General features: G+C 39.5%; 1 long non-coding RNA gene across 1 annotated transcript in view; it reads right to left on the bottom strand.

The window, feature by feature from the left end:
- LOC129034051 (uncharacterized) overlaps positions 1 to 27,630 on the bottom strand; it is a 233,291-nt gene that overhangs the window by 197,564 nt on the left and 8,097 nt on the right. The window contains exon 2 of the long non-coding RNA XR_008501743.1: positions 24,186 to 24,264. This is a non-coding gene — a long non-coding RNA (uncharacterized LOC129034051). The remainder of the gene's footprint in view (positions 1 to 24,185; positions 24,265 to 27,630) is intronic.

Below are 27,630 nucleotides of genomic sequence, written 5' to 3' on the forward strand. Positions count from 1 at the left end.
GACTTCAAAATAACCAGAATTTTGATAAAGAAGAACCCACAGGAAGAGGTCATAACTGGAGATTTTTAAATACATGTTTAAAATAGAGATTTTAGAAATGATATGAGTACCGATGATAATAAGGTCTAGAATTTGCCATGGGTGAGGTAGCTAGAAAGCTGTGTGCTGATAAGTTACAGTGAAGGAAATTATTTTTGGAAGTCATCAAGAAACCTGGAGGATAAGGCATTTGAAGTTTTATGCAGGTAGATGCTAACGTTGCACATAATATTTGAAGTTAGAAAAACCGGTCCTTGGTCCCAGATCTGCCTCTTATAGGTTGCATAGTCTTTTTCTCAGCTATTAATGTAAAATGGTGACGACAACAGTGATGATGGTAGTATCTGGCAATGATGATGATGTCATTAGTGGTGATGACAAAAATGATGACTGATTAACTTGCCTATTCACAGCCTTAAGGACAATATCTATGAAAGCAGTTTGTAAACTATAAAGCTCAATACAAATGTAAAATGTTGCTCTTATAATTTGAGGCATCACTTGGTCAGTATATTAGCTGGGGTTCAACCAGAGAAACAGAACCAGCAGGAGATATATATTAAGAAATTTGATTGCAAGGAATTTGCTTATGCAACTGTGGGGACTGGCTAGGCATGTCCAAAATCCACAGATTAGGCCATAGGAAGAGTAAGCCGAACCTTCAGGCACAAGCTGAAGCAGTCCAAAGGCAGAATTTCTTCTTCTGGGAAGCCTCAATTCTGCCCTTAAGAGCTTTCAACTGATTAAATCAGGCCCACCCAGATTATCTAGAGTAATTTCCATTACTTAAAGAAAACTGATTATGAACTTTGACCACATCTGCAAAATGTCTTGACAACACCACCTAGTTAATGTTTGATCGAATAATGGGGGACTATAACCCAGACAAGTTGACACATAAAACTGACAATCACAGTCACATACTATTTTGTGTTCATGAGTTAGTTATTTAGCTTCTTTGAGCCTGGGTTTCTACATCTCTGAAATGGGAATCACTGTCTACTTCACAGGGCAGTCATGAGGATCCAGTGGAATCCTATGTGTTTAAATGAATATTAACTATAGTAGTCCGCCTTATCCGCAGGGGACACATTCCAAGGCCCCTAATGGGTGCATGAAACCACAGATAGTACCACACCCTATACTGTTTTTTTTCCTATACGTACATACCTAAGATAAAGTGTAATTCGTAAATTAGACACAGTAAGATATTAATAACAATAACTAGCAATAAAATAGAACAGCTATAAAAATACAGTAGTCCCCCCTTATCCATGCAGGATGGCCTCCCAGACCCCCAGCAGATGTCTAAAACTGTGGATAGCACTAAACCCTAGCCAAGGAACATCAAGGTCACCTTTTCACTTAAAGGAAGCACTCACTTTACAGCTTCTCTTTGTTATATCCAAATTGCCAGCATCACTACTCTTACACTTTGGGGCCATTATCAAGTAAAATAAGGGTTATTTGAACACAACCATTGCAATATTGCGACAGTTGATCTGATAACCAAGGCCACTACTAAGTGGCTAATGGGCAGGCAACATTACAGTGTGGAAATGCTGGACAAAGGGATAATTCTCGTCCCAGGCAGGGCAGTGTGAGATTTCATCACACTACTCAGGATGGAATTCAATTTAAAATTTATGAATTATTTCTGGAATTTTCCATCTAATATTTTCAGACTGTGGTTGACCAGAGGTAACTGAAACTGCAGGAAGTGAAACCGTGGATAACGGGGGACTACTGTATAAGAGTGAAAATTAAGGAGCTATCAACACTAGGAAATTAAATTTAGCTAGCTAACTCATAGAAATGAAACCTAGACCCTGGGCCTCCCTGGTACCAATTCTTAGTTAACAAGAAAAAACAAAATTACCACCTACCCATGTATCTCACTGATAATGTGTATAAATTTGTCAGCTACCTAAGAGACTGAGTGTGACTGAAAATAGTGTGATTCACACCACAGTTCTTTAAAAAATAATTCTCATGTAAACAATGTTTTAAAATGTTTCACTAACACCAGCCTGTCATCCAAGCTGACACCCTCCTATGGTCCTGGACAAGGCTCAGTTCCTTTGCTTTGTCCTTGGGGAGCTGAGCAGAACAATTGCTTTGAGTCTCACAATCTTCTGAACCAATTCAGCTTCCTAATAATGATATTTAAATCAAACTCACTTTGAGTAGATGGCTGAGCCATCTCCTTTATGAAGGAGAAAAATCCCTAGCACATACCATAAACCCCACATAAACCGAGCAATATAAAATATTCAGATCAAGGTGAATAATATGCAAAATAAAGATTTCTTCTACATGTACAACAATGGTGCTTTGGAATTCATTTTTCAAATTTGCGTCTTAAAGGTATGTTCTCCAGGCCAAAAAATAATTGCAAATTCATTTCAGCAGGTTGAGAGAAACTCAGATTTTGTCTGAGAAGATTCTTTTGCAATTTGTGGAGGATGGCATTTGGGAGAATATTAGGTTCTACAGTAGTTAGGATCAGGCATTAATAGCCACATGTAATCAGAACCAAAGTAACACTAAAGCTGATGGAAGATACAGCTTTTGTCAGTTCTCAAGAATGCCAATCTTCCCAAATAGAATTTCATTCACCTGCCCAATTTTCACTGGGTCAAATCACATCAGATATTTTATAATCACCAATTCTCAGACAGCCAAGCAATTGAATATAATAAAATCCTTAAATGTCTCTCTTGCCCATGTTCTATAGTTCAACTCCATCTTTTCCTCTTATTTTTCTATATGCTTTACCCCAAATCAAAGATTAATTGGTCATAAATATTCATTTGTTTTGTTTTGTTTTTTTGGTACAAAAACCACGTATTATTCCTCCCCCCCACAAGGTCATAAGTATTTAATCAGCAACAATCTTTGAACACCTACTATGTGTCAGGCACCTTTATAATAAACTGAGATTATAATAAAATATAATATTCTCTTGATTTCAGAGACCAGGGTATGTGATAGATAATTTTAAAAATCTCTATCACACGAGATGTGAAATAAGAGATATGTGAAAGTGCTCTAGGAGCCCAGAAGGAGAAATGCCAAATACAGCTGAGCAGGGGGACAAAAAGCTTGAGTTGCTCCTTGAGCGTGGGAAAGTACCTTCCAGACACAACTGACACCTAATGAATATTTAATACATATCCTAAAGTCAGCTGAGTACTTTAAGTGTGTTAAACAGGAACGATAATAATCCTCACTTAAACACAGAGAGGATGCATAACTTGCTTTTAAGGTCAGGTATAGTAGAAAGTGACACTCAGATAGTAACTAGAGCCCACTAAAGGCTTCACTCAGTATAGAAGTAGGTAAAAGATGGAACTAGGAGCATTGTCCAGGCTAAGCAGTAAACAGCAACAAAGAAAGCCCAGCATGAAAGATCACGGACAATTAGGAAGCAATGCTGAACATCTCGTGAGTCCCATTCTCTTGAAAATATGGAGTAAAAATTTAGTGAACATTTCAGTCCTTTGGAAACAATTCAACCTGCTTGTCATTCAACTGAGCTAATATTTCCCATCTCCATGGAATTTTTTCTTAGTCTTTACAAAAGCCATCCACTCTATGGACATGTCCACTCTGTCTATCACTAAGTGGACATATCCATGTCATTTAATGCAGATCCACCTATAGGAAACAATCCTTAAGAAGAGAGACCATGTCTTATCGATCTTCTGTATCCCCTGAGCACCAAGCCCAGACATAGAAACAAAACAACATCCAATACATGGTCTCTCTCTCTCTCTCTCTCTGAAACTCAGTACATACCAGCACAAAAATTATTTTAAAGTATTTTGCCAAATTACTTCATCTTTGACTTTCATAAAGGTCAGAAATAATTGGGAAACACCATCTGGCTGAAACTGACTCCAAATCAGGGTGTCACAAAAATTTCTCCCAGAAAAGTTTAGGGTATTGTATTCGTTTTCTAGGGCTGTCATAATAAAATGCTACAGACTCCATGGCTAAACAACAGAGTTTATTTTCTCACAATTCTAGAATCTGGAATTCCAAGATCAAGGTGTTGGCAGTTTGGGTTCTCCCAAGGCCTTGCTCCTAGGATTGCAGATGGCTGCCTTCTCACTGTGTCCTCATTCGGCCTTTTCTCTTCTCATGACTTTCCCCTCTTATAAAGACACTAGTCCTAATGGATTCAAGCCTCAACCTTATGCCCTCATTTAATCTGAATTATCACTGTAAAGGCTGTATCTCCAATTCAGTCAGGGCTTCAACATATAAATTTTGCAGGAACACAATTCAGTCCATAGTAAGTGCCTTTAAGAAAGGAAGGGAGAAAGGATCATTTTAAGGGTCTAATTTGAGGATGTTGCTAGAAATAACTTGTATGTGTCTTTACTGGGGAGCGTTACATGAGAAATTTGGCATAAAACACATTTCATTGTCTATACCATGTTGTCTCTGTGAAAACAGTTAAATAAAATGAAGAAAATTACTTGTCTTTCCATTCTTCCCTAACCCCTTCCTCAAGATAGATGAGCCATCTTTAAGGAGGCCAGCATCCATCTAACAATTTTTGACTCAGTAAAATCCCTTCTAAACAATAGTGGCACCTTGGGATGAGTGACTTTTGACCTTCCATAGTCTCCAATATCCCTCAAGTCATGCATGTCAAGTAATCATATACCCTAAATAAAAACAGTGAATCTACTACAAGCAAAGAGTTTCAAAATACATTTCCTCTCACTTCTTTCCAGTTAGAACACCATTTCTAAAGCCCAACTGACAGAAAACCTCAAGCCATTGCTGTTTTCAGTCAACTGTTATTCAGAATATCAGACAAGCATTCTGTTCAGAATAGAAGATCGAATGCATGGAGTTATCTCTCTACAATATTCCATCCAAAATCACATTAAAATTCCAATGATGGTAATAAATAAGTTAAAAAGTGAACAAATCCATATTAGCACTGATAATGGGGAGGACAGAAGGAGAACCAGCAGATCGGAAAGTTTAGCAAAGTAATGAAAGAGAGAAAGCATATGGAATCATATCGACAGACAAAACAGCATAAGGAAGCTGCATTAAGAGAGTAACCTCACTTGTGTACATACTCTCTGCCTCATGCCTTTAAGTGAAACCTGTTAACTGCTATGACCCACAGAACTTACAGATAGCAAGAAGGAAAGAAGGAAATTTCCCAGAACCAAGGTCCAAAACACTTGGGATGAAAGGCCCAGGCCCACCAAATGCTGAGCAAAATGAGAAGGACACATCCTCATAAACCATGAGCACACCAAGCAGGGCTATGCCTCTGGATGTACAGGCTTTACTCTGCACAACAGCACCCAGCCAAAGGGGCCAGTGGAGATCAAATCCAGTCCACACTTACCAAGCTAGGCTCTGTGGTACAGGGCTGCAGGGCTGAACCCACCTAGAGGAAGGACACTTTTTGTACTCCACATAAATATGCCATAACAGCAACCCTACCGCCAAGGGAAAACAAAGTGTCCTAAATCTTACAGAGAAAGAGAAAAATTTTTAAAACAGGTTTTTATAAGAATACCATGGATCAATGCTATGGTAGACATAGAGATGCACTACCTTGATCCTCTTTCAAGGAAGACCTGCTACCCAGATGCACAGACTACAGTGAGCACAGAGCCTCCAGCTGTCAGCTCCTTCAGGGTCAGCTTCAGCCACTTCACGCAAGGTCATTCCCTTCCCAGAGCAGCATGTATCTGGTGACAGAGAGAGGGAGGGCATAAGGGTTCAACATTTCTGCCCAGCAAATAATATCCATGAGCATTATGAATACCCATGACCCAGGGCACCTGCCATGTCGGCTGAGGCTTTTTCCAGACTGTGTCTCCATTCAACTGCTCAGTTAGCCCAGTCTTGCCGTTACCTCCTTCCTTTTGCAGGTGTTGATCCTTAATAAATATTTTGTTCCCTAAACTCCATCTCTGCTTCTGGAGAACTCAACCTGCAGCAAACGGCTTCAAAGCTCTGCAGGAAAGTAATCTTGAATCTCTAGTCTTGCACAAAAACTTGTTACTCAAATGTGAAGGCTAAATATTAAATCATGCAAGACTCGGAGATATCTCCTTACACACCCTTACTGAGAAAAAAAATACTTGAGGATAAACTTGAGACCAAAAGAAAAAAAAACACACACAAATAAAATAGAAACCATGAAAACAATAGGCCAAAGTGACTAGTACATTTAAAATAAAAACCAGAGACAGAACTATGCAATTGGCTGTGAAAAACAAAAAGCCCAACAAGAACATTTAGATAAAGTTCCAAGATAAAAGTCTCCATTAAAAAGTAGATTCCAGGGCCGGGCCCGATGGCTCACGCCTGTAATCCCAGCACTTTGGGAGGCAGAGGTGGGTGGATCACGAGGTCAGGAGTTTGAGATCAGCCTGACCAATATGGTGAAACCCTGTCTCTACTAAAAATACAAAAATTAGCTGGGCATGGTGGTGGCCACCTGTAATCACAGCTACTGGGGAGGCTGAGGCAGGAGAATTGTTTGAACCCAGGAGGCGGAGGTTGCAATGAGCTGACATCATGCCATTGCACTCCACTCCAGCCTTGGTGACAGTGTGAGACTACATCTCAAAAAAAAAAAAAAAAAAAAAGAAAAAGAAAAAAGTAAATTCCAATTTGATAGGTAATGTGATGAAGCAGGAACATCTTTGTAAAATGGTAAAGAATTTGTTTCTTTTCCGTAAGAAAAATGAAAGAAAATTAGAAGCTTTAGACAAAAACAAAATCTATACAAAAAGCTACAAATATGAAGCAAATTCATATGTCATGATTTTGAGGTGCTGAAGCAAATTGAAATAAGTTTGGATGGTGAGAAAGTGGTGGCGTAAGTTGCACATGCTCTGTGTTATTTCTCATCTCAGAAGGGCCAGTCACTCTACTTAGTTTGGGGTGAATAATATATAATCATTGTATTGCTAATGACCCGCATTGGTGCTTGATTTTTGAATCCAAGCTACAGGCAAAGCATATTTATAAAACAGAATGAAAAAGTAATAAACTTTGATGATGTTTAATGATGTTGTTGGAAGATTGTGAGAATTGGTAGGGGGGAAAAGTGAAAATTCAGGGCTTCTAATTTCATCTAACATCTCTCATAGCTGCAAGTCAAACTTATTTCAATTTGATGGATCAAGATGTAGCTTTTGATGTATACTTTTTAAAATTATTAACATACCAATAGAAGAACCCAAACTAATAACATAACTATAAAAAATAGGATAAGGGAAGAGAAAATGGGACAAGACAGTTCTTTGCCACTCATAATAGGAGTCTATAGCTGATGTTTAAAATTAATAATTAGGGAAACAAAGGTTTCACATACTATTTAGAATTATATAGGTAACCACTGGAAGAACTAAAAGCAGAAAGGGTTCACCTGTGGGAAGTGGCTCAGAGAAGAAAAGGGATGGGATAAGGAACAGTTGATTTTCATTGCATGTGCTTCTGCACTGTTTGCATTTAAATTTGTGTGTATAAACACTTCACCTGGCTTCTGTTCTTCCTCTGCCCCTTGGATGAGCTCTCATATATGACTGTCTGTCTTAATTCTGATGTTTCTCTCACCTTCAGAGCAGTTTCCCCTCATGTCTACCTGTTCCATATGGCACAATCCCAGGACCCAGGAAAGACATGGCTCAGCCCTCTGTTACCCGCTTTCCTAGGCACCAGCCTTTGCTTGATAGGAGAGGAGTAGCTACCAAAACCTTGCCTCCACAAGTGACTTACAAGTGCCTTGATTAACTCTCTCTGTGTACCTAGAAAGTCCAGCATAATCATACATGCATGGGTCAATTCTTAGTTCTCTATTGCACTGATTCAGTTACTAGCCATGTGACATTAAGTAGGCCACTTCACCTCTTGGGATCTGTTTTCTCATCTGTAAAATGGACAAGAATAAAATACAAACTTCTGTGTCAGTGACCAATTTCGTCCACACGGGTAGACAAGATTTAAGACATATCCCTTGAAAAAGAAATGATAGATCTTAAAGATATTTCAATATTCACCTAATCACAAGTCTGAGTAAGATGTGAAAAAAGGTTTTTGGCAGCTGGCTAGACACTGGAGAATTTTTCTATGTCCCCTGGAGGATCCAGCAGAGTAAATTTTGCCTGAACTGAACATCTTTGAGCTGTGTGACCTGGAACAGGCCACTTCACTAATCTGGGCCTCAGTTCCCTCATCCACAAGATGATAGAAATATACTAGATGCTCTTTGGAGACCCTGAGCAAGTCTAGGGTCTTGGAAGGCTTGGAAGGCTGCCTGCCCTTAGCATCTCAATAGCTCCCAAGTTTATGGTTCAGCAGTGCAGCCCTGGCAGTCCAAGAAAGAAACCACACCACTTTCTCCGCCTCCAAGAAAGAAACCACACCACCTTCTCTGCCCCCAGTATTTCCAGGATCTCTACTAAATCTGACCCAAAGAAACAAGATGGTGCTTCTGGCCACTTCTATTACTGATCCTTTGCCTCATGTCCTGGATTTGCTCTTTATCTGCTTCATTGGACTCAGTGCCTTAGGCCATCCCTCCTTCCCTGGCCACCTTTTCCCAGAACAGGAGTGTCAGTTCTGTGCCCTATGCCCTACAGCCTTGGGCCAGCCACAGGGTCACTCTGGATCGTGAAGTCCTGAATAACCCTACTATTAAATTAAAGTGATTTTTCAAGCAATGAGTTGTAGTAAAATCCCCATCCAAAGAAATCCACAAGTGAAACACTCAATACATAATTGGTATCATCATTAAAGGTCGAAAATCAGTCATCTATGAGGAATGGAACAATTATTTGGAACTAAATCTCCACCAGCACATGGGGACCAGGAAAGGTGTCTGGCACACCATCAGGGAGTCATTTGGCCTGGAGAGCTCATTGCACTGGCAAATGAGAATTAGATCCTAATTATCCCATTGGCAGGTTTCAGAAATTTTTAAAATATATTTTCTACAACTGTCACAGCGTCAAAACAATTATTTGCCTGCTTAAGCAGGTGTCAGGCATTGTAAAGTGTATATGTCTTTGTAAAATTAAACAGGAGACTTTCTGAAATTGTAGTGTAATCTGGATCCCTAATTACAGCATACATAGATACCTAAAGTCAGGAGGCAAAGAGAAAGAACACTGATTTTCCTTTTCCTCCTTTTTTCCCCTGAGGCACCGAATTCTGAGTGCACACACAGGTGAAGGTAAAATATGCCACCTGAATATCAGGGAGGGATTCCAAGCCATTTTGCCTGCCATCCTTGCCTCTGAGCCAGCATTGATTATAAACATGTATTAATTTTCTCTGCACAGTCTGTAGAGTTAACTTATCTTGTCTCCTTAGACCCTCAACAACAGCCCCATAAGTTCAGCCAGGCAGCACCTTTGTGCCATTTTATAGATGCACAAACTGACTAATGAGTGGTGCTTCAAGCCTCCTGATTCTAATAAACCTGTTTCTTCTACATCCCCTCCCCTTCCCCCATGTAGCTGCCTTTCTTCCTGGTCCGGTAACTAAACCTCTGCTAAAATAACCTTGATGTTCACCTTCCTGTTCCTGTTTCATGGACTCTGAGGCTCTTGCACAGGTGGTCAGGAAATGAAACTGGCAGCCACCAACAAAGGGCCCCTTGAGCTATTCACAAATAATAGACATTGTATTAATGCTGAATGACCGATTGACCAAAGTAATAACACCAGGAAAGACTCCCCAAATTCAAGGAGTGCTGAACTCAACAGATGTTAGTTTGTAGCCTACTATGGACAAGGCATTATGTACAATGCAGGGGTGTTACACATGAAAGAAGGCAAGATTTCTTCTCTCAAGAAGCTCACAGTTGAGTCAGAAAGAGATATGCTCTTATTTTCTAAAAATTATAGCAACCCTTGTGAAGGTATAAACTGCTCAAAAACCAAACAGGAAAGGACATCACAGGTTGGGGTCATGAGACTTCATGGGAGATAAAATATGAGATGATTCTTGAAAGACAAGGAAGATACTGGCAGATGGCAGTGGGGGAAAATATGGTACTTTCTGCTCAGTGATACACTCTCAATCCTAGTTGACCCCTTCTCAGATGGAAACCTTCCCTGGACCCCCAAGTCTGGGTTAGTTGGCATTCCATTGGGTACTGAGACTGTATTAGTTTGTTCTCACACTGCTATGAAGAAATACCCGAGACTGGGTAACTTTTAAATAAAAGAGGTTTCATTGACTCACAGTTTCACATTGCTGGGGAAGCCTCAGGAAACTTACAGTCATGGCAGAAGGTGAAGAAGAAGCAGGCATCTTCTTCACAGGGTAGCAGAACAGAGTGAGTGCAAGCAGGGGAAATGCCAGATACTTATAAAACCAACAGATCTCATGAGACTCACTTACTATCACGAGAACAGGATGGGCGAAACCACTCCCATGATCCTACTACCTCCACCTGTTCCTGCCCCTGACACGTGGGGATGATGGGGATTACAATTCAAGATGAGATTTGGATGGGGACACAGCAAAACCATATCAGAGACCAAATCCTTGCTCACCCTTCCCCTTTTCTCTCCCACTCTATGCCTCCCTCAGGTTTCTCTTGATAGCACCCCCTCAGAAAAATCCCATAAACTCAGATTCCTGTGTCAAGGTCTTGGATATAAGACATTTATCTAAGAAGCTCTTCTGGAGCTCCATTTCCTCACCTGTAAAACCCTGTTAATACATCACAAGTGGCTGTGAAAACAAGGTGATGTAGTTTTAAGTTCCTTGTACAATTCTGGGCTCAATAAATCATGACAAAGACTTCTGTTCTTCTTTATCTACATCTCAAGAGCATTTCTGTTCTCTGGGATATGAAACAAAGAGACCCCAGGTAGCAGCTTCAGGTGTCAGCCACGACTGAGGGACTAGAGCAACTAGGAGTTTGTAAATGCAAGAGGCACCAATTAGCCTACACATACTGATGGGCCAGTCAGGACTTGTGCCAACCAAGTGCATTTTGTACCCAATTTACCACAACTGGTGGGGGCAGGGAGCTGGGAGAGGAGGTGGTGGAAAGGGGACAGGTGGCAGGGCAGTGGGGTGCCATTGGAGGAGTTTCAATTTGTAGGTTAGCGTCACTGTTTACCTTTTAAGCAGAAGGGCAAACAGATCGCCCACCAGATAAAATGGCTGTCTCTGAAATATTGCTTCCTGACTCCACTGTTTCATCTCCATTGGCTTCTGCCTCCCTCTACCCTCTCCTTTCAGGCTGGCTTCCCACAATCACTGCAGGGTGAGCCCGAGCTGATGAGGGCACCTGGCTTTGGCGGCAGCTCTTCAAAGCTAGAGGTCAGGTGTGTTTCTAGGATTTAATTAAGCTAGAAATGAAATCCAGCCCTGGAGTGGCTCATCGTCTTTGTTATCACATTTCTTACTGCTTGTCAGGCCACAGCGGCTGCAGGTCTTGAAAAAGAAGAAGCGGCATGCTTCCTAGTCAGGGCTCAGTTAATCTGTTTCACATGGTATTTCAGGTACATTCCTCCATTTTAGGATGGGAGAAAAAGACAGTATTCTCAGGGATCTTTCTGGGAAAAGGATTACTTTTAAATGAGCAAAGGTAATTCTTATTATAATATGTGCTCACTATTTAAAAAGTATAAGATATAACAGAAAGAATGTTAAAAATCACTTGTAATCTTACCAGCTAGAGATAAACAAGGCTTGTATTATAGTCTCCTTCCTGCCAAGTTACAGGTTGTAAAAGAGAGAGCAAAGAAAGAGTTCTGATGCTGTAGAAGGGGGGGTTCTGATTCACTGTATAAACAAATCATATTTTTCACTCATGTATGTACTCACTAACATTAATTTATATAGGATACCCATTCACTGAGATCAATGTTCCCCCACTTTCAAACAATGTGGAACTAGAAAAAAAATCAGGACTTAAAGGAATTTTCATGCTCAGTAATACTAGACTATCACATTGCAGTCATGTTTTCTATGCCTAATAACATATTCTCTAGTCTCTCAGATTAATCAAATGAGATGAGGGGATTTATACACTGCTGTGCACTGAGAAGGGGGCTTAACAATCTCCCAAAGTAATATCATTTGACATTCGGTGCTATTAGACTGCAACTGCAAAGGGTATTCATTTTTTAGCCTGATTTGTGTTCTGCAGGTGGCAGTCCCCTTCATGTCCCCTTAGTGTGGTGAGGTTTGGCAGCTACAGGGCAGTGACCTTTCTCACTCTGGAGATGTGATTGCTTTCACACTGATTGCGCAGAAACACTTAGCAAATCTCACACTGTTAACTCCATCCCACACCAGCAATGTTGGCATTTTCTGACTGTCATGTGGCATTAGCCAGCTGAAAACTCACTAAGATGAGGAAGCTGTGCTGAATTAATAACTTCTGAGACAGTCATTTAGTCAGTTTTCATGAAATTAATAAGTTCCACCTTGGCCAATGGTAAAAGTCACAAAATCATGAACTGTCAAAGATAGAAGGAACCTTCAAAAACTCCTAGTTCAACACCTTCAATTTTACAGGTAAAGGGAACTGAGCACTAAAAAAAGGAAAGGATTTTTGTTTTCAAGATCATAGAGCTAGGATGGAGTAGTGGTTTTCAACCTGTGTAGTGACAGCTTAGATTTAAATGGAATCCTGCATGCATAACTGTGATATACATGAAACATCTAAGAAAGAAGGACTGTGACTGAAGTAAGTTGGGAACTCATAGCCTCACCCACTCCTTGTCTATCTCAGCTCTGGGGGAAGCACTGAGTCTCCATGAAGCACAGATCAAACCACCTTCTTACGGCATGCTGGCCTCAGTTACATTTCTCACACCTCCAAATACTCTTTATATAAACAAATAGTCTCTTTTAGACTGATAAATAATTTGAAATGTAAGAGTGTGATCTCACGGTTTTCTCATTTGCTAAAGGAAGACAATAATGATCTCTGCCACAACAAAGGAAATATCCATTGGAAGTTGAAAAGATAATGAAAACGAGTAGATATTGTGATATTCTCCCTTAGCATCAATTTCAGCCCTGGTCCACTGTAGAACTGCTATGTGGTTTAGGCAGGGACTGACGCCAGCTCCAGCTTTAAGGGTGGTCCAGGACTGGTCTAAAGCAGTTAGCTATAGGTAACCACTGAATTGGCAAATGTCAATAGTAGCGTAAGTATGTGATAGTTAATTTTATATGTCAAGTTGACCAGGCCACAAGGATGCCCAGATATTTGGTTAAATGTTATTTCTGAATATGTCTGTTTCTGGATGATAGTAACATTTGAATCAGGAGAATGAGCCCTCATCCAACCCATTGAAAACTTAAATAAAATAAAAGGATGCATAAGAAAGAATTTTTCCTCTCTCTGTCTGACTGTCTTCAAGCTGGGACATCAGTCTTCTACTGCCTTCAGACATGGACTCAGACTGGAACTTACATCATTGACTCTCCTGGTTTTCAGACTCAAACTTGAAACGGAATTTACACCATCAGCTTTCCTGGTTCTCAGGCCTTTAGTGTCAGAATTTAAGTATACCATCAGCCTCTTGTGTCTGGACTTCTCAGCCTCCATAATCATGTAAGCAATTCTTTGTAATAAATCTAGACAGATAGATGGATACATAGCTAGATACCTAGATACATAGAGATATATAGGATATATATATATACATACATTCTATTGGTTCTGTTTCTCTGGAGAATGCAGATTAATTCAAGAACAAACACTGACCTTGGTTTGGGCAAATCAAACAAGGTTTTCTAATTGAAAAAGTACAGAAGGAAGTCAGAGTGGTAAAAATATACAGCAGAGAGGTCAACCCTACTCTCCAAAGGAATTATAAGCTTCCAAGTCACAAAAATTCTCAACAATAGACCCACAGTTGCATATGATAAATCTGAGAGAGGAAGATCACATTAGACTTTCTAGACACCCAACTACCCCCTCCATTAATAAGGGTGGACTTGCCCTGCATGTTAGGTAGCCTGAATAAATATTGGGGTGCCTTCATTTGGGTCAGCTGCACACCATTACTTTCGGAACTATATGATTTATGATTAAACTAAAGTTGGTGGCCAGCCCAGTACAATATACTTGGACATAAACATATCCCTATTTTTCATTCTCAGCCTTCCCAAGCTAATATATCCTGGTCCAGTGACTCTCTGAACTAAAGATTGTCAAATCAAAAGGGACTCTGTTACCCAGGTATCCTTACCAGTCAGACCAAGAGGTCATTGAGCTGCTTGATCAACCCTCACCTAAGTCGGTACTTATTGCACAAGCCAATAAACTCCCTTTGTTTAAGCAGGTTGACTTGGGTTCTTTGATACTTACAATGGAGAGCACATTTACTGATATGCAAACACATGGAGGCCTCCTAAGTTCATGAAAGCCTGAGACACTTAAATGCTTCCAATCGTATGAAGATAATTCACTTTAAGAACTCTTCAGTATCAGGCCATAAATTCAATCCTTGACTCAACAATCTATATCAACAAACATGTGGAAACCTAGTCTGTGCTGGAGCCTGTGATGGGCAGTGGGCTAAAAAGAACGAATCCCTGCTCCAAGACAGTAACATCTTACCAAATACTAACAGTAGCAATGAGATTGGAACGGTCTGCAAGTTATTTTTCAATACTGTGAAAGGCCCAAGAGAAAAACCACATATGTAAGCAGAGTCAGACTGGCTAACTATGTTTGGGCTCTGGTTACCTTTGAATAAGGTTACACTGGTTATTCTAAGGTGTTGAATTCTGATTGGAAGTTAGAAATGGAAAAGCAAATTTAAGACTAAAAAATATGTTTAATATGTTTTCTTTTAATGATAGATAAATTCCAATACAGATAGATGAAGAAGGAGGAGGAGGAAAAGGAGGAGGAAGAGGAAGAAAGTGGGGGAAAGGAATGAAAGAATTCAATGGGAGGCGATGATTCAATCTGTAATTAAATCACTTTCACACTTGCTAAGGTATCTTAAACTTCATTCTTCTGAACTGCTTCATTTTCACCTCTGCTGACTTGGAAGAAAAGCCACCTTTGAAAACACAAGAACATAAGAAGCTAATAAAGATGAATGAATAGCTTCATTTTCTCTCACTTTACAGCACAAGAACAACATAATTCACAAAGTACAGACTGAGCTCCCAAAAGAGGTACTGATTTAATTGCCTAGGGCTGCTGTACAAATTACCACAAACTGGATGGCTTAAAATAACAGATAGCTATTCTCTCACACTTCAGAAGGCCAGAAGATTGAAATCAAAGTATCAGTAGAACCATGCTCCCTCCAAAGGCTCTTGGGCAGCATCTTTTCTTGCCTGTTCTAGCTTCTGGTGGCTCCTGGCATTCCTTGGCTGGTAGCAGTATCACTCCAATCTCTGCCTCTGTCTTCACGTGGCAAATCTCCCTCTCCTTTCTCTTATAAGGATACTGGTCATTGGCTTAGGGCCCACCCTAAATCTAGGATGTTTACATCTGAAGACCTTAACTTAATTCCATCTTCAAGGACCCTATTTCTTTTTTTTTTTTTTGGTGGGGGGGGATGGAGTCTCACTCTGTTGCCCAGGCTGCAGTGCAGTGGTGCAATCTAGGCTCACTGCAAGCTCCCATCCCGGGTTCATGCCATTCTCCTGCCTCAGCCTCCCAAGTAGCTGGGACTACAGGTGCCCGCCACCATGACTGGCTAATTTTTTTTCTTTTTTTTTTTTTTGCATTTTAAGTAGAGACGGGGTTTCACCGTGTTAGCCAGGATGGTCTCCATCTCCTGACCTCATGATCTGCCCGCCTCGGCCTCCCAAAGTGCTGGGATTACAGCCATGAGCCACCGTGCCCAGCCCAAGGACCCTATTTCTAAATACAGTCACATTCACAGTTACTGGGGGTTAAGACTTGTGGATATCTTTTTTGAGAGACATTATTAAAGGTTCCAAGTTGGTGAATGCATACACCTGATTTTTACATCCATTTTTCCAATTGCCTGAGGAAATAACCACCTAAACCAACACCAGTCCCTCAAAAGGCATAACTGAAACTGAACTAATTCTGATTCCTCTCAAATGTTTTTCTTTTTCTGTCTCTCACTAGTAATGTCCCACATTGAATCACTCACCATACTCTATTTTACCTCTAAAATCTCTCTCATGTGCATTTCCTTTTTCAAACACAACCACTATTTCACATGTTTGTACTCCTCATGAACCAGCTTCACAGTTAGCCTCCCTGACCCCGGCTCCACAATCCCCTACCACTAATCCATCCTCCTCACCACTGAATGATTGATTTTCCTGAAATAACAGTTTGCTCAAAAGCCAGCAATGACTTCCCCCACTTACATCTTGTCACATTCCACACTTACTTCAAGAGCTATTTAAGCTACCCAAGTACAACTCACTCCAAAAAACTTTCTGTAATTTCCCCAAGTAGAAATGTTCTCTTCTCTGCATACCTATAGTTCATCTTCTCCGCCTCATATTATTTTAGTCATTGGCTGTGTGGGGCAGTAATCTACAGTCATTTCCATTAAAGTCAGACTTATCATTTCTCCCCTAACAAATGCTGAGTCACAGTCACATATCGAATCCTTTATTAGTCATTTCTTGAGATTTCTCTTCATCCTTGCTTCTCTGAGTACTACTGCTTATTTTTGCTGGGCCCCAACATGATTCTACGTTCTTCACTCTGCCAAAGCTGATTGGACCTGGACAAACTTTGGAACAGTCAGATGCTTTTCCTTGGACTTGAAAATTAAGGCTGAGAAGTTACAGTTCCTTAGGGGACTTCTTATTTGAACAGAAAAGAAATTTCTTTTCATTAATATTCATGCCAGTGTGGTCAGTGGAGTGTTTGTTACTGGTCTGCCACAAAATAAATATAGAAATTGAAACCAAGCATTTAGAAACTTTTATGGAAATTTGAGTAATTTTATGTCTCTTAACTCTCTAATCATGAAAATGTAGAAACTGTATTTTGAATTTTATTTTTATTTTCTAATAATTTATACTTAATAACTTTTTTAAATAAGCTAAAACTCACAAGAAGTTGTAAAAATAGTACAGAGAGCTCCTATATTCCCTTCACCCAGCTTTTCTCAATGATAATATCTTACTTAACCATAGTACATTGTCCAAACCAGGAAATTGACAGAGTTCTGACAGGTCTGATTCTAATAATTCACTTTTATTGTATTTTACAAAAGTATACATCTGTGACAGATTACAAAAATTTTAAAAACTGGTTATTCACCACAGATACTTCAGAAAGAGCTAGTTTACATCATCTCACTCCAAAAATAATTAAGGTAGCAACAGAAACTAATAAAAGAGTGGAAATGTCAGAGCTTGGGACCAGTTGACCTGATTAAGCTCCTAATCACTCCTCAGTGTTGTTGTGGGCAAATCGCATAATCTAGACCTAGGGTTAATAGTTATTAACTGGAAATTAGGGAAAATAGTCTTTATCACAGAACCATAAGGATCAGATGGTATAACATTTGCAAAGGTACTTTGAAAAATACTTTCAAATGTAAGCTTGTATTCTTTCTATAGTAATAAAACAACATTTATGTCCAACTTACACGAGCATCATATTAGCGCACAGACTATGTCCAAATATAGCAAAATTATAGGAATTCCTTATTTCTCAAGCACTTAACAATTTTCAAGCCCTTTTCACATGAACCCTAAACTTATTTAATCTCAGCAAAGGTGGTTTTCCCAATTTATCCATGAAGCTCAGGAAGGTTAAATGGCCTGCACAGAGTAAATAACCAGGACAAGTCAGAGTTGACAAAGGAACCAAGATATTCTTTCTCTGAATACAGTTTCCTTCACTTACCAAAATCTATGAGCATTTGGCAAAAACCTGAAATTATCTCAGTTCTTCAAGAATCCAACAAACCAAGAAAATAAAAAGATAATTTGTGCAGATTTTGCAAGTTACACTGCTAACTCAAAGACCTAGTTGAAAAAAAAAATACTTAGTGTTTTATGATGATTGGCTTTTTCATATATGCTTCCCTTTCATTTATATGTAATTCTGTCCTTTAATTTCCACTTTCCCGAAAGTGGCACCAGAGAGGTTGCTAAGCAATTGTCCCTGACAAGGTCTCAGCCCCTGTCAATAAAACTGAACATTTTCCCATTCTCTGTTCCCTTTTAGTACTAAGGAGTATGTCAATCAAAGAACATCAGTAAATGCTGGATTCTGAGAGAAGGCAGAAAGGTTCTGACAGGCAGGGAATAAAAGATGACTATTTTTAAACTAACAAGTCCTTTCTTAAAGTAAGGCAAGTTGAATAAGACAAAGACAAGTTTCACTACTCTGTTTGTCTGGGAGGTAAAAGGGCTCCTTCAGGTCAGGCTACCATCTTGATTTGAGAAACATGTCTTCTTTGTCCAGAGAGCAGTTTTCAATGGTGTGTTACTGCTCTTTGTAAATCAAAGATAAAAAATTGTCAACAAATAGATAGTTGAAAATAACATTTTTCCAAAAGATTCGGGAATTTAGAAGACTCTCAAATTTAACTAAAGCCCATCATATTTAACTAAAGCAAAATCTTCAGAGAATGGAGAATTGATGTGCAGAGTGGGTATATTTAAATAGTATCAAACTTATCAACCTATATTTATACTCAATGGATACAATCCAAGTTATTGTATACATATATACACATTGGCTGCCATCTTTGTGTACATCATTTGGCTATACAAAGACAAATGCTTGGAGATTAAGATAAGGAGACATTTGCTCCCCTACAATATGTACAACTAGTTTAATGCAGAATTAATACCTGGACACAGACCTGTAAGGAGGAACATTTAATCAAGCTACAGATAATCTGTCTTATATTTAAGGTTGAAATAATCAATCAAACTGCTATTCCACCCACTTCCAAAAAAGGAAACTTTCAAATTTTCTTGCCGAAAGCTGACCTAGTTCTTCTTATAACATACCACTCTGTTGCATTAGAATGTACCAAGTTGCTCTTAAGCTCTTACCTGAATCACTTTTCTGAATAAACTAATTAACCTTTGCTCAAACATATGCATATGTTCCTAGCAGGTGGCAGCGTTCTTCAGTCCCTGGTAATATCAAGATAATTCTAGTGCAAACACAGAAATGTCAGTGTTGCTAAACTTTTTAATTACACAGCCATATTACCTTCATGTGACAGGAAATGGCAAAGTTCTTCAAATAGCCTGCACTGAAAGCAAATGCATAGTACAGTGGAATCAACACAGAAGCCCATGAGGGTGAAGTGGTAAGACAACTTTGACTCAGTGAGGCCATGACAATGGAGGTGGCAGGGAGAAACTGACCAGTGATAAGTGTTTAATTCTCCACCAAAGTGGCGGAGAAAGTATCCTACTCCTCATAACTGTGATAAGCCAGAAAGTGTGAGACCAGCCACTGGGGAGCAAGAAGCATAGAACTTTTACAATATTTTCCTTAAAGATTAGGTAAAAGATCTGCTTGCATACTTATTTTTCTGAGTGAGAAACAGCACATTTTCAATAACATTTGTGTTTGGTTATTAGTTTTTAATCTTGCTGGCATCAAGCACCCCAAAAGATTTTGAACCAGTTTCTCATTCCCTACTCTCTTTCCAACCCATTCTCCAGTCTCTAGATGCAGATAGAATTTCAAATAACAGGCTGCAGACTCCATGAGACAGCCAAAACACTGTGAGTGTCCAAAGTGTGTAATGGGGGAAGTCCACCCCCAAACACACATCCTCACTGGGGAACCTGAAGGTCTAGATCACAGAAGAAGGATTTAACTTTACCTGAAGCTGAGATTAATTTAGAGAGCCAAGCAAAATATGGGGTAGAGGAAGCAGTGGGAAGAGACTGTGGGCACTCTTGGTCCCCAGGGATGCCATTTATGACTTTGTCTTACAGGAGTCCTTGAGGAGAGCTGCCAGTGGAATTGGGGAAAGACCACAGGGAGAAGGAAACTTCCAGCTGAACTTTGTAACAATATCAACCAAACGCAAAGTTTCCTGGACAGAATCCAGGGGAGGGGATGAGCAGGGAGTGCAGCTACAAGCACAGAAGCCACAGCAGGTGGGGAGACATGAAGCCCTGCTTGCTTTCTCAGCAGGGAGGCTTGTAGCCTGGGGCAAGTTCTCAGCCCTGCTCACCAGCTGCCTGGAAATAAACTCAGTACTGTTGGGGGCACAGTGGGCGTGAGACTGGTCTTTCTGGCTGCTTGGAAGCTGGGTGAGGCCTGTCACTGCTGTCTTTCCCCCACTTCCCTGGTGTCCTATATGACACAGCAGAGGCAGCCATAATCCCCCCTGGAAACATAACTCCTTTGGCCTAAGAACCACACCCCTATCCCCCAGAGTGACCACGACAAGCCCGTCCCAAGGAGAGTCTGAGCTCAGACATGCCTAATCCTGCCCCCACTTGATGGTCTTCTCTACCTGCCCTGGTAGCCTAAGACAAAGGAGATAATCTCTTGGGAGTTCCATGGCCCAACCTACCACCTGAGAAACCCAAATACTTATCCAGGCAACCCTAGGGCAAGCTTGTATCCCCCCTATACTACCACTGCTGATGCTCCTTTGAAAGTCACCTCCCAGGTGGAGACCAACCAACATAAAACCCACACTAAACAAAACTACAACCAAGGACTCTCACAGAGTCCACTTCACCCTGCCACTACCTCCACTGGAGCAGGTGCTGGTATCCACGGCTGAAAGACCTGAAGACAGATCACATCACAGGACACTTTGCAGATGTTCCCCAGTGCCAGCCTGGATCCCAGTAGCTCCACTGGGTGGCTAGACCCAGAAGAGAAATAACAAGCACTGCAGTGCAGCTCTTAGAAAGCTCCAACCCTAGGGAAAGGGGGAGAGCATCACATCAAGTGAGCACCCCGTGGGACAAAAGAATCTGAACAGCAGTCCTTGAGCCCCAGATATTCCCTCTGACATAGTCTGCCCAAATGAGCAGGAACCAGAAAAACAATTCTGGTAATATGACAAAACAAAGTTCTTCAACATCACCAAAAGATCACACTAGCCCACCAGCAATGAATCCAAACCAAGAAGAAATCTCTCAATTGCCAGAAAAATAATTCAGAAGGCTGATTATTAAGCTACTCAAGGAGGCACCAAAGAAAGGCAAATACCAACTTAAAGAAATCAAAAAAAAATGATACAAGATATGAACAGAAAAATCTCCAGAGAAAAAGACATCATAAATAAAAAACAATTACAACTTCCAGAAATGAAGAACACACTTGGAGAAATGCAAAATACACTCAACAATACAAAGTCTCAACATAGAATTGAACAAGTAGAAGAACTTCAGAGCTCAAAGACAAGGCTTTTGAATTAATGCAATCCAAGAAAGACAAAGAAAAAAGAATCAAAAAAAAAAAAAAAACAAAACGAAGCCTCCAAGAAGTTTGGGATTATGTTAAATGACCAAATCTAAAGATTAATTGGTGTTCCTGAGGAAGAAGAGAAACCTAAAAGTTTGGAAAACATACCTGAGGGAATAATCAAGGAAAACCTCCCTGGCCTTGCTAGAGATCTAAACAACCAGCTGCAGGAAGCTCAAAGAACACCTGGGAAATCATAGCAAAAAGATCATCACCTAGGCACTTTAGATCAGGATATATAATGTCAAAACAAAGGAAAGAATCTTAAGGGCTGTGAGGCAAAAGCATCAGGTAACCTATAAAGGAAAACCTGTCAGATTAACAGCATATTTCTCAGCAGAAACCCTATAAGCTAGAAGGTATTGAGGTTTTATCTGTAGCCTCCTTAAATGAAATAATTATCAGCCAATAATTTTGTATCCAGTGAAACTAAGCTTCATAATGAAGGAAAAGATACAGTGTTTTTCAGACAAGTGCTGAGAGAATTCACCACCACAAAGCCAGCCCTACAAGAACTGCTAAAAGGAGCTCTAAATATTGATACAACCATCTGATCTTCAACAAACCTGACAAAAGCAAGCAATGGGGAAAGGATTCCCTATATAATAAATGGTGCTGGGAAAACAGGCTAGCCATAGGCAGAAAACTGAAACTGGACCCTTTCCTTACACCTTATACAAAAAAAACTCAAAATGGATTAAAGACATACATGTAAAACCCAAAACCATAAAAACTCTAGAAGAAAATCTAGGCAATATCATTCAGTACATAGGAATAGGCAAAGATTTCATGACGAAAATGCCAAAAGCAATTGCAACGAAAGCTAAAATTGACAAAAGGGATCTAATTAAACTAAAGAGCTTCTGCACAGCAAAAGAAACTTATCAGTAGAGTGAACAGGCAACCTACAGAATGGGAGAAAATTTTTGTAACCTACCCATCTGACCAAGGTCTAATATCCAGAATCTACAAGGAACTTAAACAAATTTACAAGAAAAAAAAAAAAAAAACCCCATCAGAAAATGGGCAAAGGATATGAACAGGAACTTCTCAAAAGAAGACATTTATGTGCCAACAAACATATGAAAAAAAGCTCAACATCACTGTTCATTAGAGAAATGCAAATCAAAACCACAATGAGATACCATCTCATGCCAGTCAGAATGGCAATTATTAAAAAGTCAAGAAACAACAGATGCTGGTGAGGCTGTGGAGAAATAGGAATACTTTCACAGTGTTGGTGGAAATGTAAATTAGTTAAACATTGTGGGCGACAGTGTGGTGATCTCCCAAGGATCTAGAACCAGAAATACCATTTGACCCAGCAATCCCATTACTGGGTATATACCCAAAGGAATATAAATCATCCTACCATAAAGATACCTGCACCTGTATGTTTATCACAGCACTATTTACAATAGCAAATACATGGAACCAACCCAAATGCCCATCAATGATTGATTGGATAAAGAAAATATGGTATCTATACACCATGGAATACTACGCAGTCATAAAAAGTAATGAGATCATGTCCTTTGCAGGGACATGGATGAAGCTGGAAGCCAAACCAAACACCATGTGTTCTCACACATAAATGGGAGTTGAACAATGAGAACACATGGACACAGAGAGGGGAATAACACACACCGTGGCCTGTCATGGGTAGGGAGCTAAGGCGAAGGAGAGCACCAGGACAAATAGTTAATGCATGCGAGGCTTAAAACCTACATGACAGGTTGATAGATACAGCAAACCACCATGGCACATGTATACCTATGTAACAAACCTGCATGTTCTGCACATGTATCTTGGAACTTAAAGTAAAATAAAAATTTAAAAATAAATAAATAAAATACCAAATACAATTTGTGCCACATCGTGTTTAATAAATGCTAGTCTACTGCTCTCCATTTGAGTGTGAGGCAGATGATTTATTCATCTTTGTATTACCAACGGCACAGAATTTCATAGGTTGTAAAGTGCTCTCCATTTTTAAATATTTTTTTCATATTCATTCCCTCCATACTCAGCCCATCCCCCAACCATTCCTGCTTTCAATGTAACAGACAAAAACCCAGAAAATGTAGTAGAGTGTTGCTAAGCAGTCATAAAAAGTAATGAGATCATGGCAGGGACATGGATGAAGCTGGAAGCCAAGTGACTCTGGAAGATAATAATAAAAGGAATACATATATAATGTCATCCTTGACATTAAAAGATGTTTATAGTGATGGTATAATGCCATGTGAGTGAAAATATTAAATCTCATGGAATGGTTATACTTTCCAGATTCCAAAAAATAAAAACTGCTTTCTGTGTTGTAACACAGCCATTCTCTGCAATGCTCACTGATTCTACATCATGATTTGTTGTTATGAAAAGGCCAGTATGTTACCCACAGTTATTTCCCAGCATTCTACAGCTATATCTGTATACAAGCAGGTGGGGACATTGAGAGGGTGTGATACTGTAGCAGACCAGACCATAAGCAAATAGCATGCCACATAGAAGGTCAAAACACCTGCTTCATTGTCCCTAATGTGACTGCACACTTTGAGAAATACCTCTGTCTTAAAGAGATTTAGAAACACATCCCTAGTTGTCCAACAGACTCCCAAACATTGGGTGTGGGAGAAAGAAGCCAAAATTAAAAACATAAAACTGGAGATGAAAATTACATAAGGTTTCCTATCACTTCTCCCATTCTTAAAATTGTTCATAAGTGTGTAAGTTAAAAGACATCTTTTAAAAATGCAGATGTTTTTCACTTTGCCCCTGACCTGTGAATCAGACTTCTAATGTAAATACTTCTTCTCCTTCTGAAAAATCATACAAAAGCAAAAATGAGAATGTGTGAAATCTCAAAACTCCATTTTCAGTGACATTAGGAAACATATAATATGTAAACTCCAAAATTTATGTGAGAGTTCCCAAAGGCACCTAAGCCAAAGCAGAAGCTGCACAATAAGAAGTTATGAGAAAAGGCATGGGGTGTCGTAAAAGGCCCAGTAGTGGAAGATCATAGAAAATGCCAGTAGAAAGTACATTTTCTAAAGCTGAGGAACTTATCCTGAAGTAAGCTATGTCTCTTGTTTGTTACAATGAATGGAGGAACTGGGGTAGACAAGGCTAGTGGAAAAAGCCCTTTAGCACCCAATTTGATTTGGAATGGCAGAGGAAATGAGACTACACTAAAAAAATAATAATTTAATTTTTAAAAATCACACAGATGAGATATATTTTTAGGAAGTAGATTTTCTGTAGTAGCAAAGACAAAAAAGCCCTTGGATTGTGCAGCCTGGAAGACTAGTCTAGGCATCTTGTACCTCCTTTCCACCATCATCAAGAAACAACTTATAAAGAGCTCATGCAGAAAAATAAAAGTGATTAAATATGAATAATAAAAAGATATAGGTAAAATACTGACACAAACTTACTAAGGAGGAATGAATAGCAACAGACAAAAACTCTTACCGAAAAATGGTGCCGGGGGCTGATCAAAATTGTGATTAAGCATTTTACCAGGATTTACATTCAATATTAACAAATTGGTAGGCCAAGGCGGGCAGATCACGAGGTCAGGAGATTGAGACCATCCTGGCTAACATGGTGAAACCCTGTCTCTACTAAAAATACAAAAAAAAATTTAGCCGGGCATGGTGGTGGGCGCCTGTAGTCCCAGCTACTTGGGAGGCTGAGGCAGGAGAATGGCGTTAACCCAGGAGGCGGAGCCTGCAGAGAGCCGAGATCACGCCACTGCGCTCCAGCCTGTGCAACAGAGCGAGACTCCGTCTCAAAAAATAAAATAAAATAAAATAAAATAAAATAAAATACCTCCTTGAATGGGAACCACAATGCAGAAATGCAGAAATTCAAAAAAGAGATGATGAAACGACAGGAATATTATTCCCATGAGCTCTTTTTTAGGAAATTACTAAGATACAAACCATATAATATAAGTAAAGATACATTTAGCAGTACAAAGGAAATACTTTCTTAATTTTATTGACTAATATGAGACAACAGAGAGAAGAAACAGAAAGTTTTAGGAAATGGGATTATGCTGCTGTGGTGTGTCCCCTCCAAAACTCAGAAGTTTCTTAATGCTATCACCAAGTGTGATAGTATTAAGAAGTGGGGGCTTTAAGAAGCCATGAGAGCTCCTCCCTCAGGAATGGGGTTAGATGTTTTTATAAAAAGGCCTGACAGTTCATTCCTTTTGCCCTTCCACCTTCTGCCATGTAAGGACACAGGGCTCCTGCCTTTGGAGGATGCAACATACAAGACACCATCTTGGAGGCAGAGAGCAGCCCTCACTAGACAACTGAACCTGCTGGTGGTTTGATCTTAGACTTTCCAGCTTCCAGAACTGTGAGAAATAAATTTCTGTGTTTATAAGCTACCCAGTCTATGGTATTTGGTTATAGCAGCTCAAACAGACTAACACAGCTTGTTTAGCTTAAAGCAACTTTTCTCAACCTAGATACAATTGACACTTTGAGTTGATAATTCTTTTGGTGTAGAGAGCTGTCCTGTGCATTGTAGGATATTTAGCAGCTTCCCTGATTTCTACCACTAGATGCAAATAGCACCCTTTCTAGCTGTGACAATCAAAAATGTTTCCAGACTGTCAAATGTCCCCTGGAGGACAGCATTTCCTCCAGTTCAGAACTACTGCCCTAGTAGTAGAAGAGCCTATGTCTGTGGTGGAACAGCACTGAATATCTCATGGGAAGTTAAGTAGCTAGTAAGGTATTTCTTATAGAACTTTAGTGTGAAAGCCTTCCATGGAGATGCCTACAGCATTTATTCACTCAATTTAGTGTAATCATGATGTAGTGACAGTCCAAAGCTCTCACTAGGGACCCCTTTTCCTCATGCCTTTTAATCATGAGAATACCTAATCCGTCATATGCAGGGCCCCCTACCTCAAGAAGGGTTTTTATTTAGAAATCCTCTTCTTATATTTTATGTTTTTAGCCAGAGTGTTATTTTTCTTGATTATTTATTCCTTCTATAAGATATTTACATATAACATAATCAACATTTCCACAACACTCCTAATCCAGAACTTGTAAACTGTTATGAGTAATAAGACAGTGATATTCTAATGAATGAATATCTTTGCCCAAATCCCTCATTAACATAGATAAGGCTTCACACTGTGGGGAAATAGACTTCCCTAAAACAGTCCAGTCAAGTCCCTAATGAAATACACAATCAATCAAACAACAACAAAAAGTCCCACAGAGGGTAAAGGAATCAGTATCCAAAAGTACTACAATATTTTATCTAAAATGTCCTATTTTGACAAAAAATTATGAGACATGCAAAGAAACAGGGGAGTGTGACTTACACATAAGAAAAAAGTGTGCAACAGAAACTGCCTGTGAAAAAAATCCAAAAGTTGGTTTAAGAAGCAAAGATCTTCAATGCAACCATTATAACTATGTTCAAAGATCTAAAGAAAAACATGTCTAAAAACTAAAGCAAAGGTTGAGAATGATGTCCAACCAAACAGAAAATATCAATAAACAGAAAGTGTTCTAAAAACCAAGTAGATATTCTGGAGTTGAAAAAGTGCCATAACTAAAATGAAAAATTCACTAGAAAGGCCCAACAACAGATGAAAGCTGTCATAGGAAAGATTCAGAAACACTGAAAATAGGTCAATTGAGATTATCTAGTATGAGAAACAGAAAGAAAAAAGAATGAAGAAAAATGAACAGAACCTCTGAGGTCTGTGGAACATCATTAAGTGTTCTAATACATGCATAATAGGAGTTCCAGATGGAAAGTTGAGAGAAAAAGGGATAGAAAGAATATGTGAAAAAATGATTGAAACTTCCCAAATTTGCTGACAACATTTATCTACATATCTAAGAAGCTTGATGAACTCCAAGTAGGATAAACACAAAGTGATCCATATCCAGACGTGTCCTAGCAAAATTCTTGATGGCCAATGACAAAGGGAATAGTACCCTGATACCAAAACCAAAGATATCACAAGAAAAGAAAGCTACAGACCGATGTCTCTTATGAACATCGATGCAAAAACTTTCAGCAAAATAACAACCTGAATCCAGCATACAAAAGGGATTATATACGATGACCAAATGGAATTTATCCCAACAATGTAAGGTTGGTTTGGCATCTGAAAATCAGCTAATGTAATATGTCAGGTC

The sequence above is a fragment of the Pongo pygmaeus genome, chromosome 2 (genome assembly GCF_028885625.2).
Source record: "Pongo pygmaeus isolate AG05252 chromosome 2, NHGRI_mPonPyg2-v2.0_pri, whole genome shotgun sequence".
Classification (NCBI taxonomy): domain Eukaryota; kingdom Metazoa; phylum Chordata; class Mammalia; order Primates; family Hominidae; genus Pongo; species Pongo pygmaeus.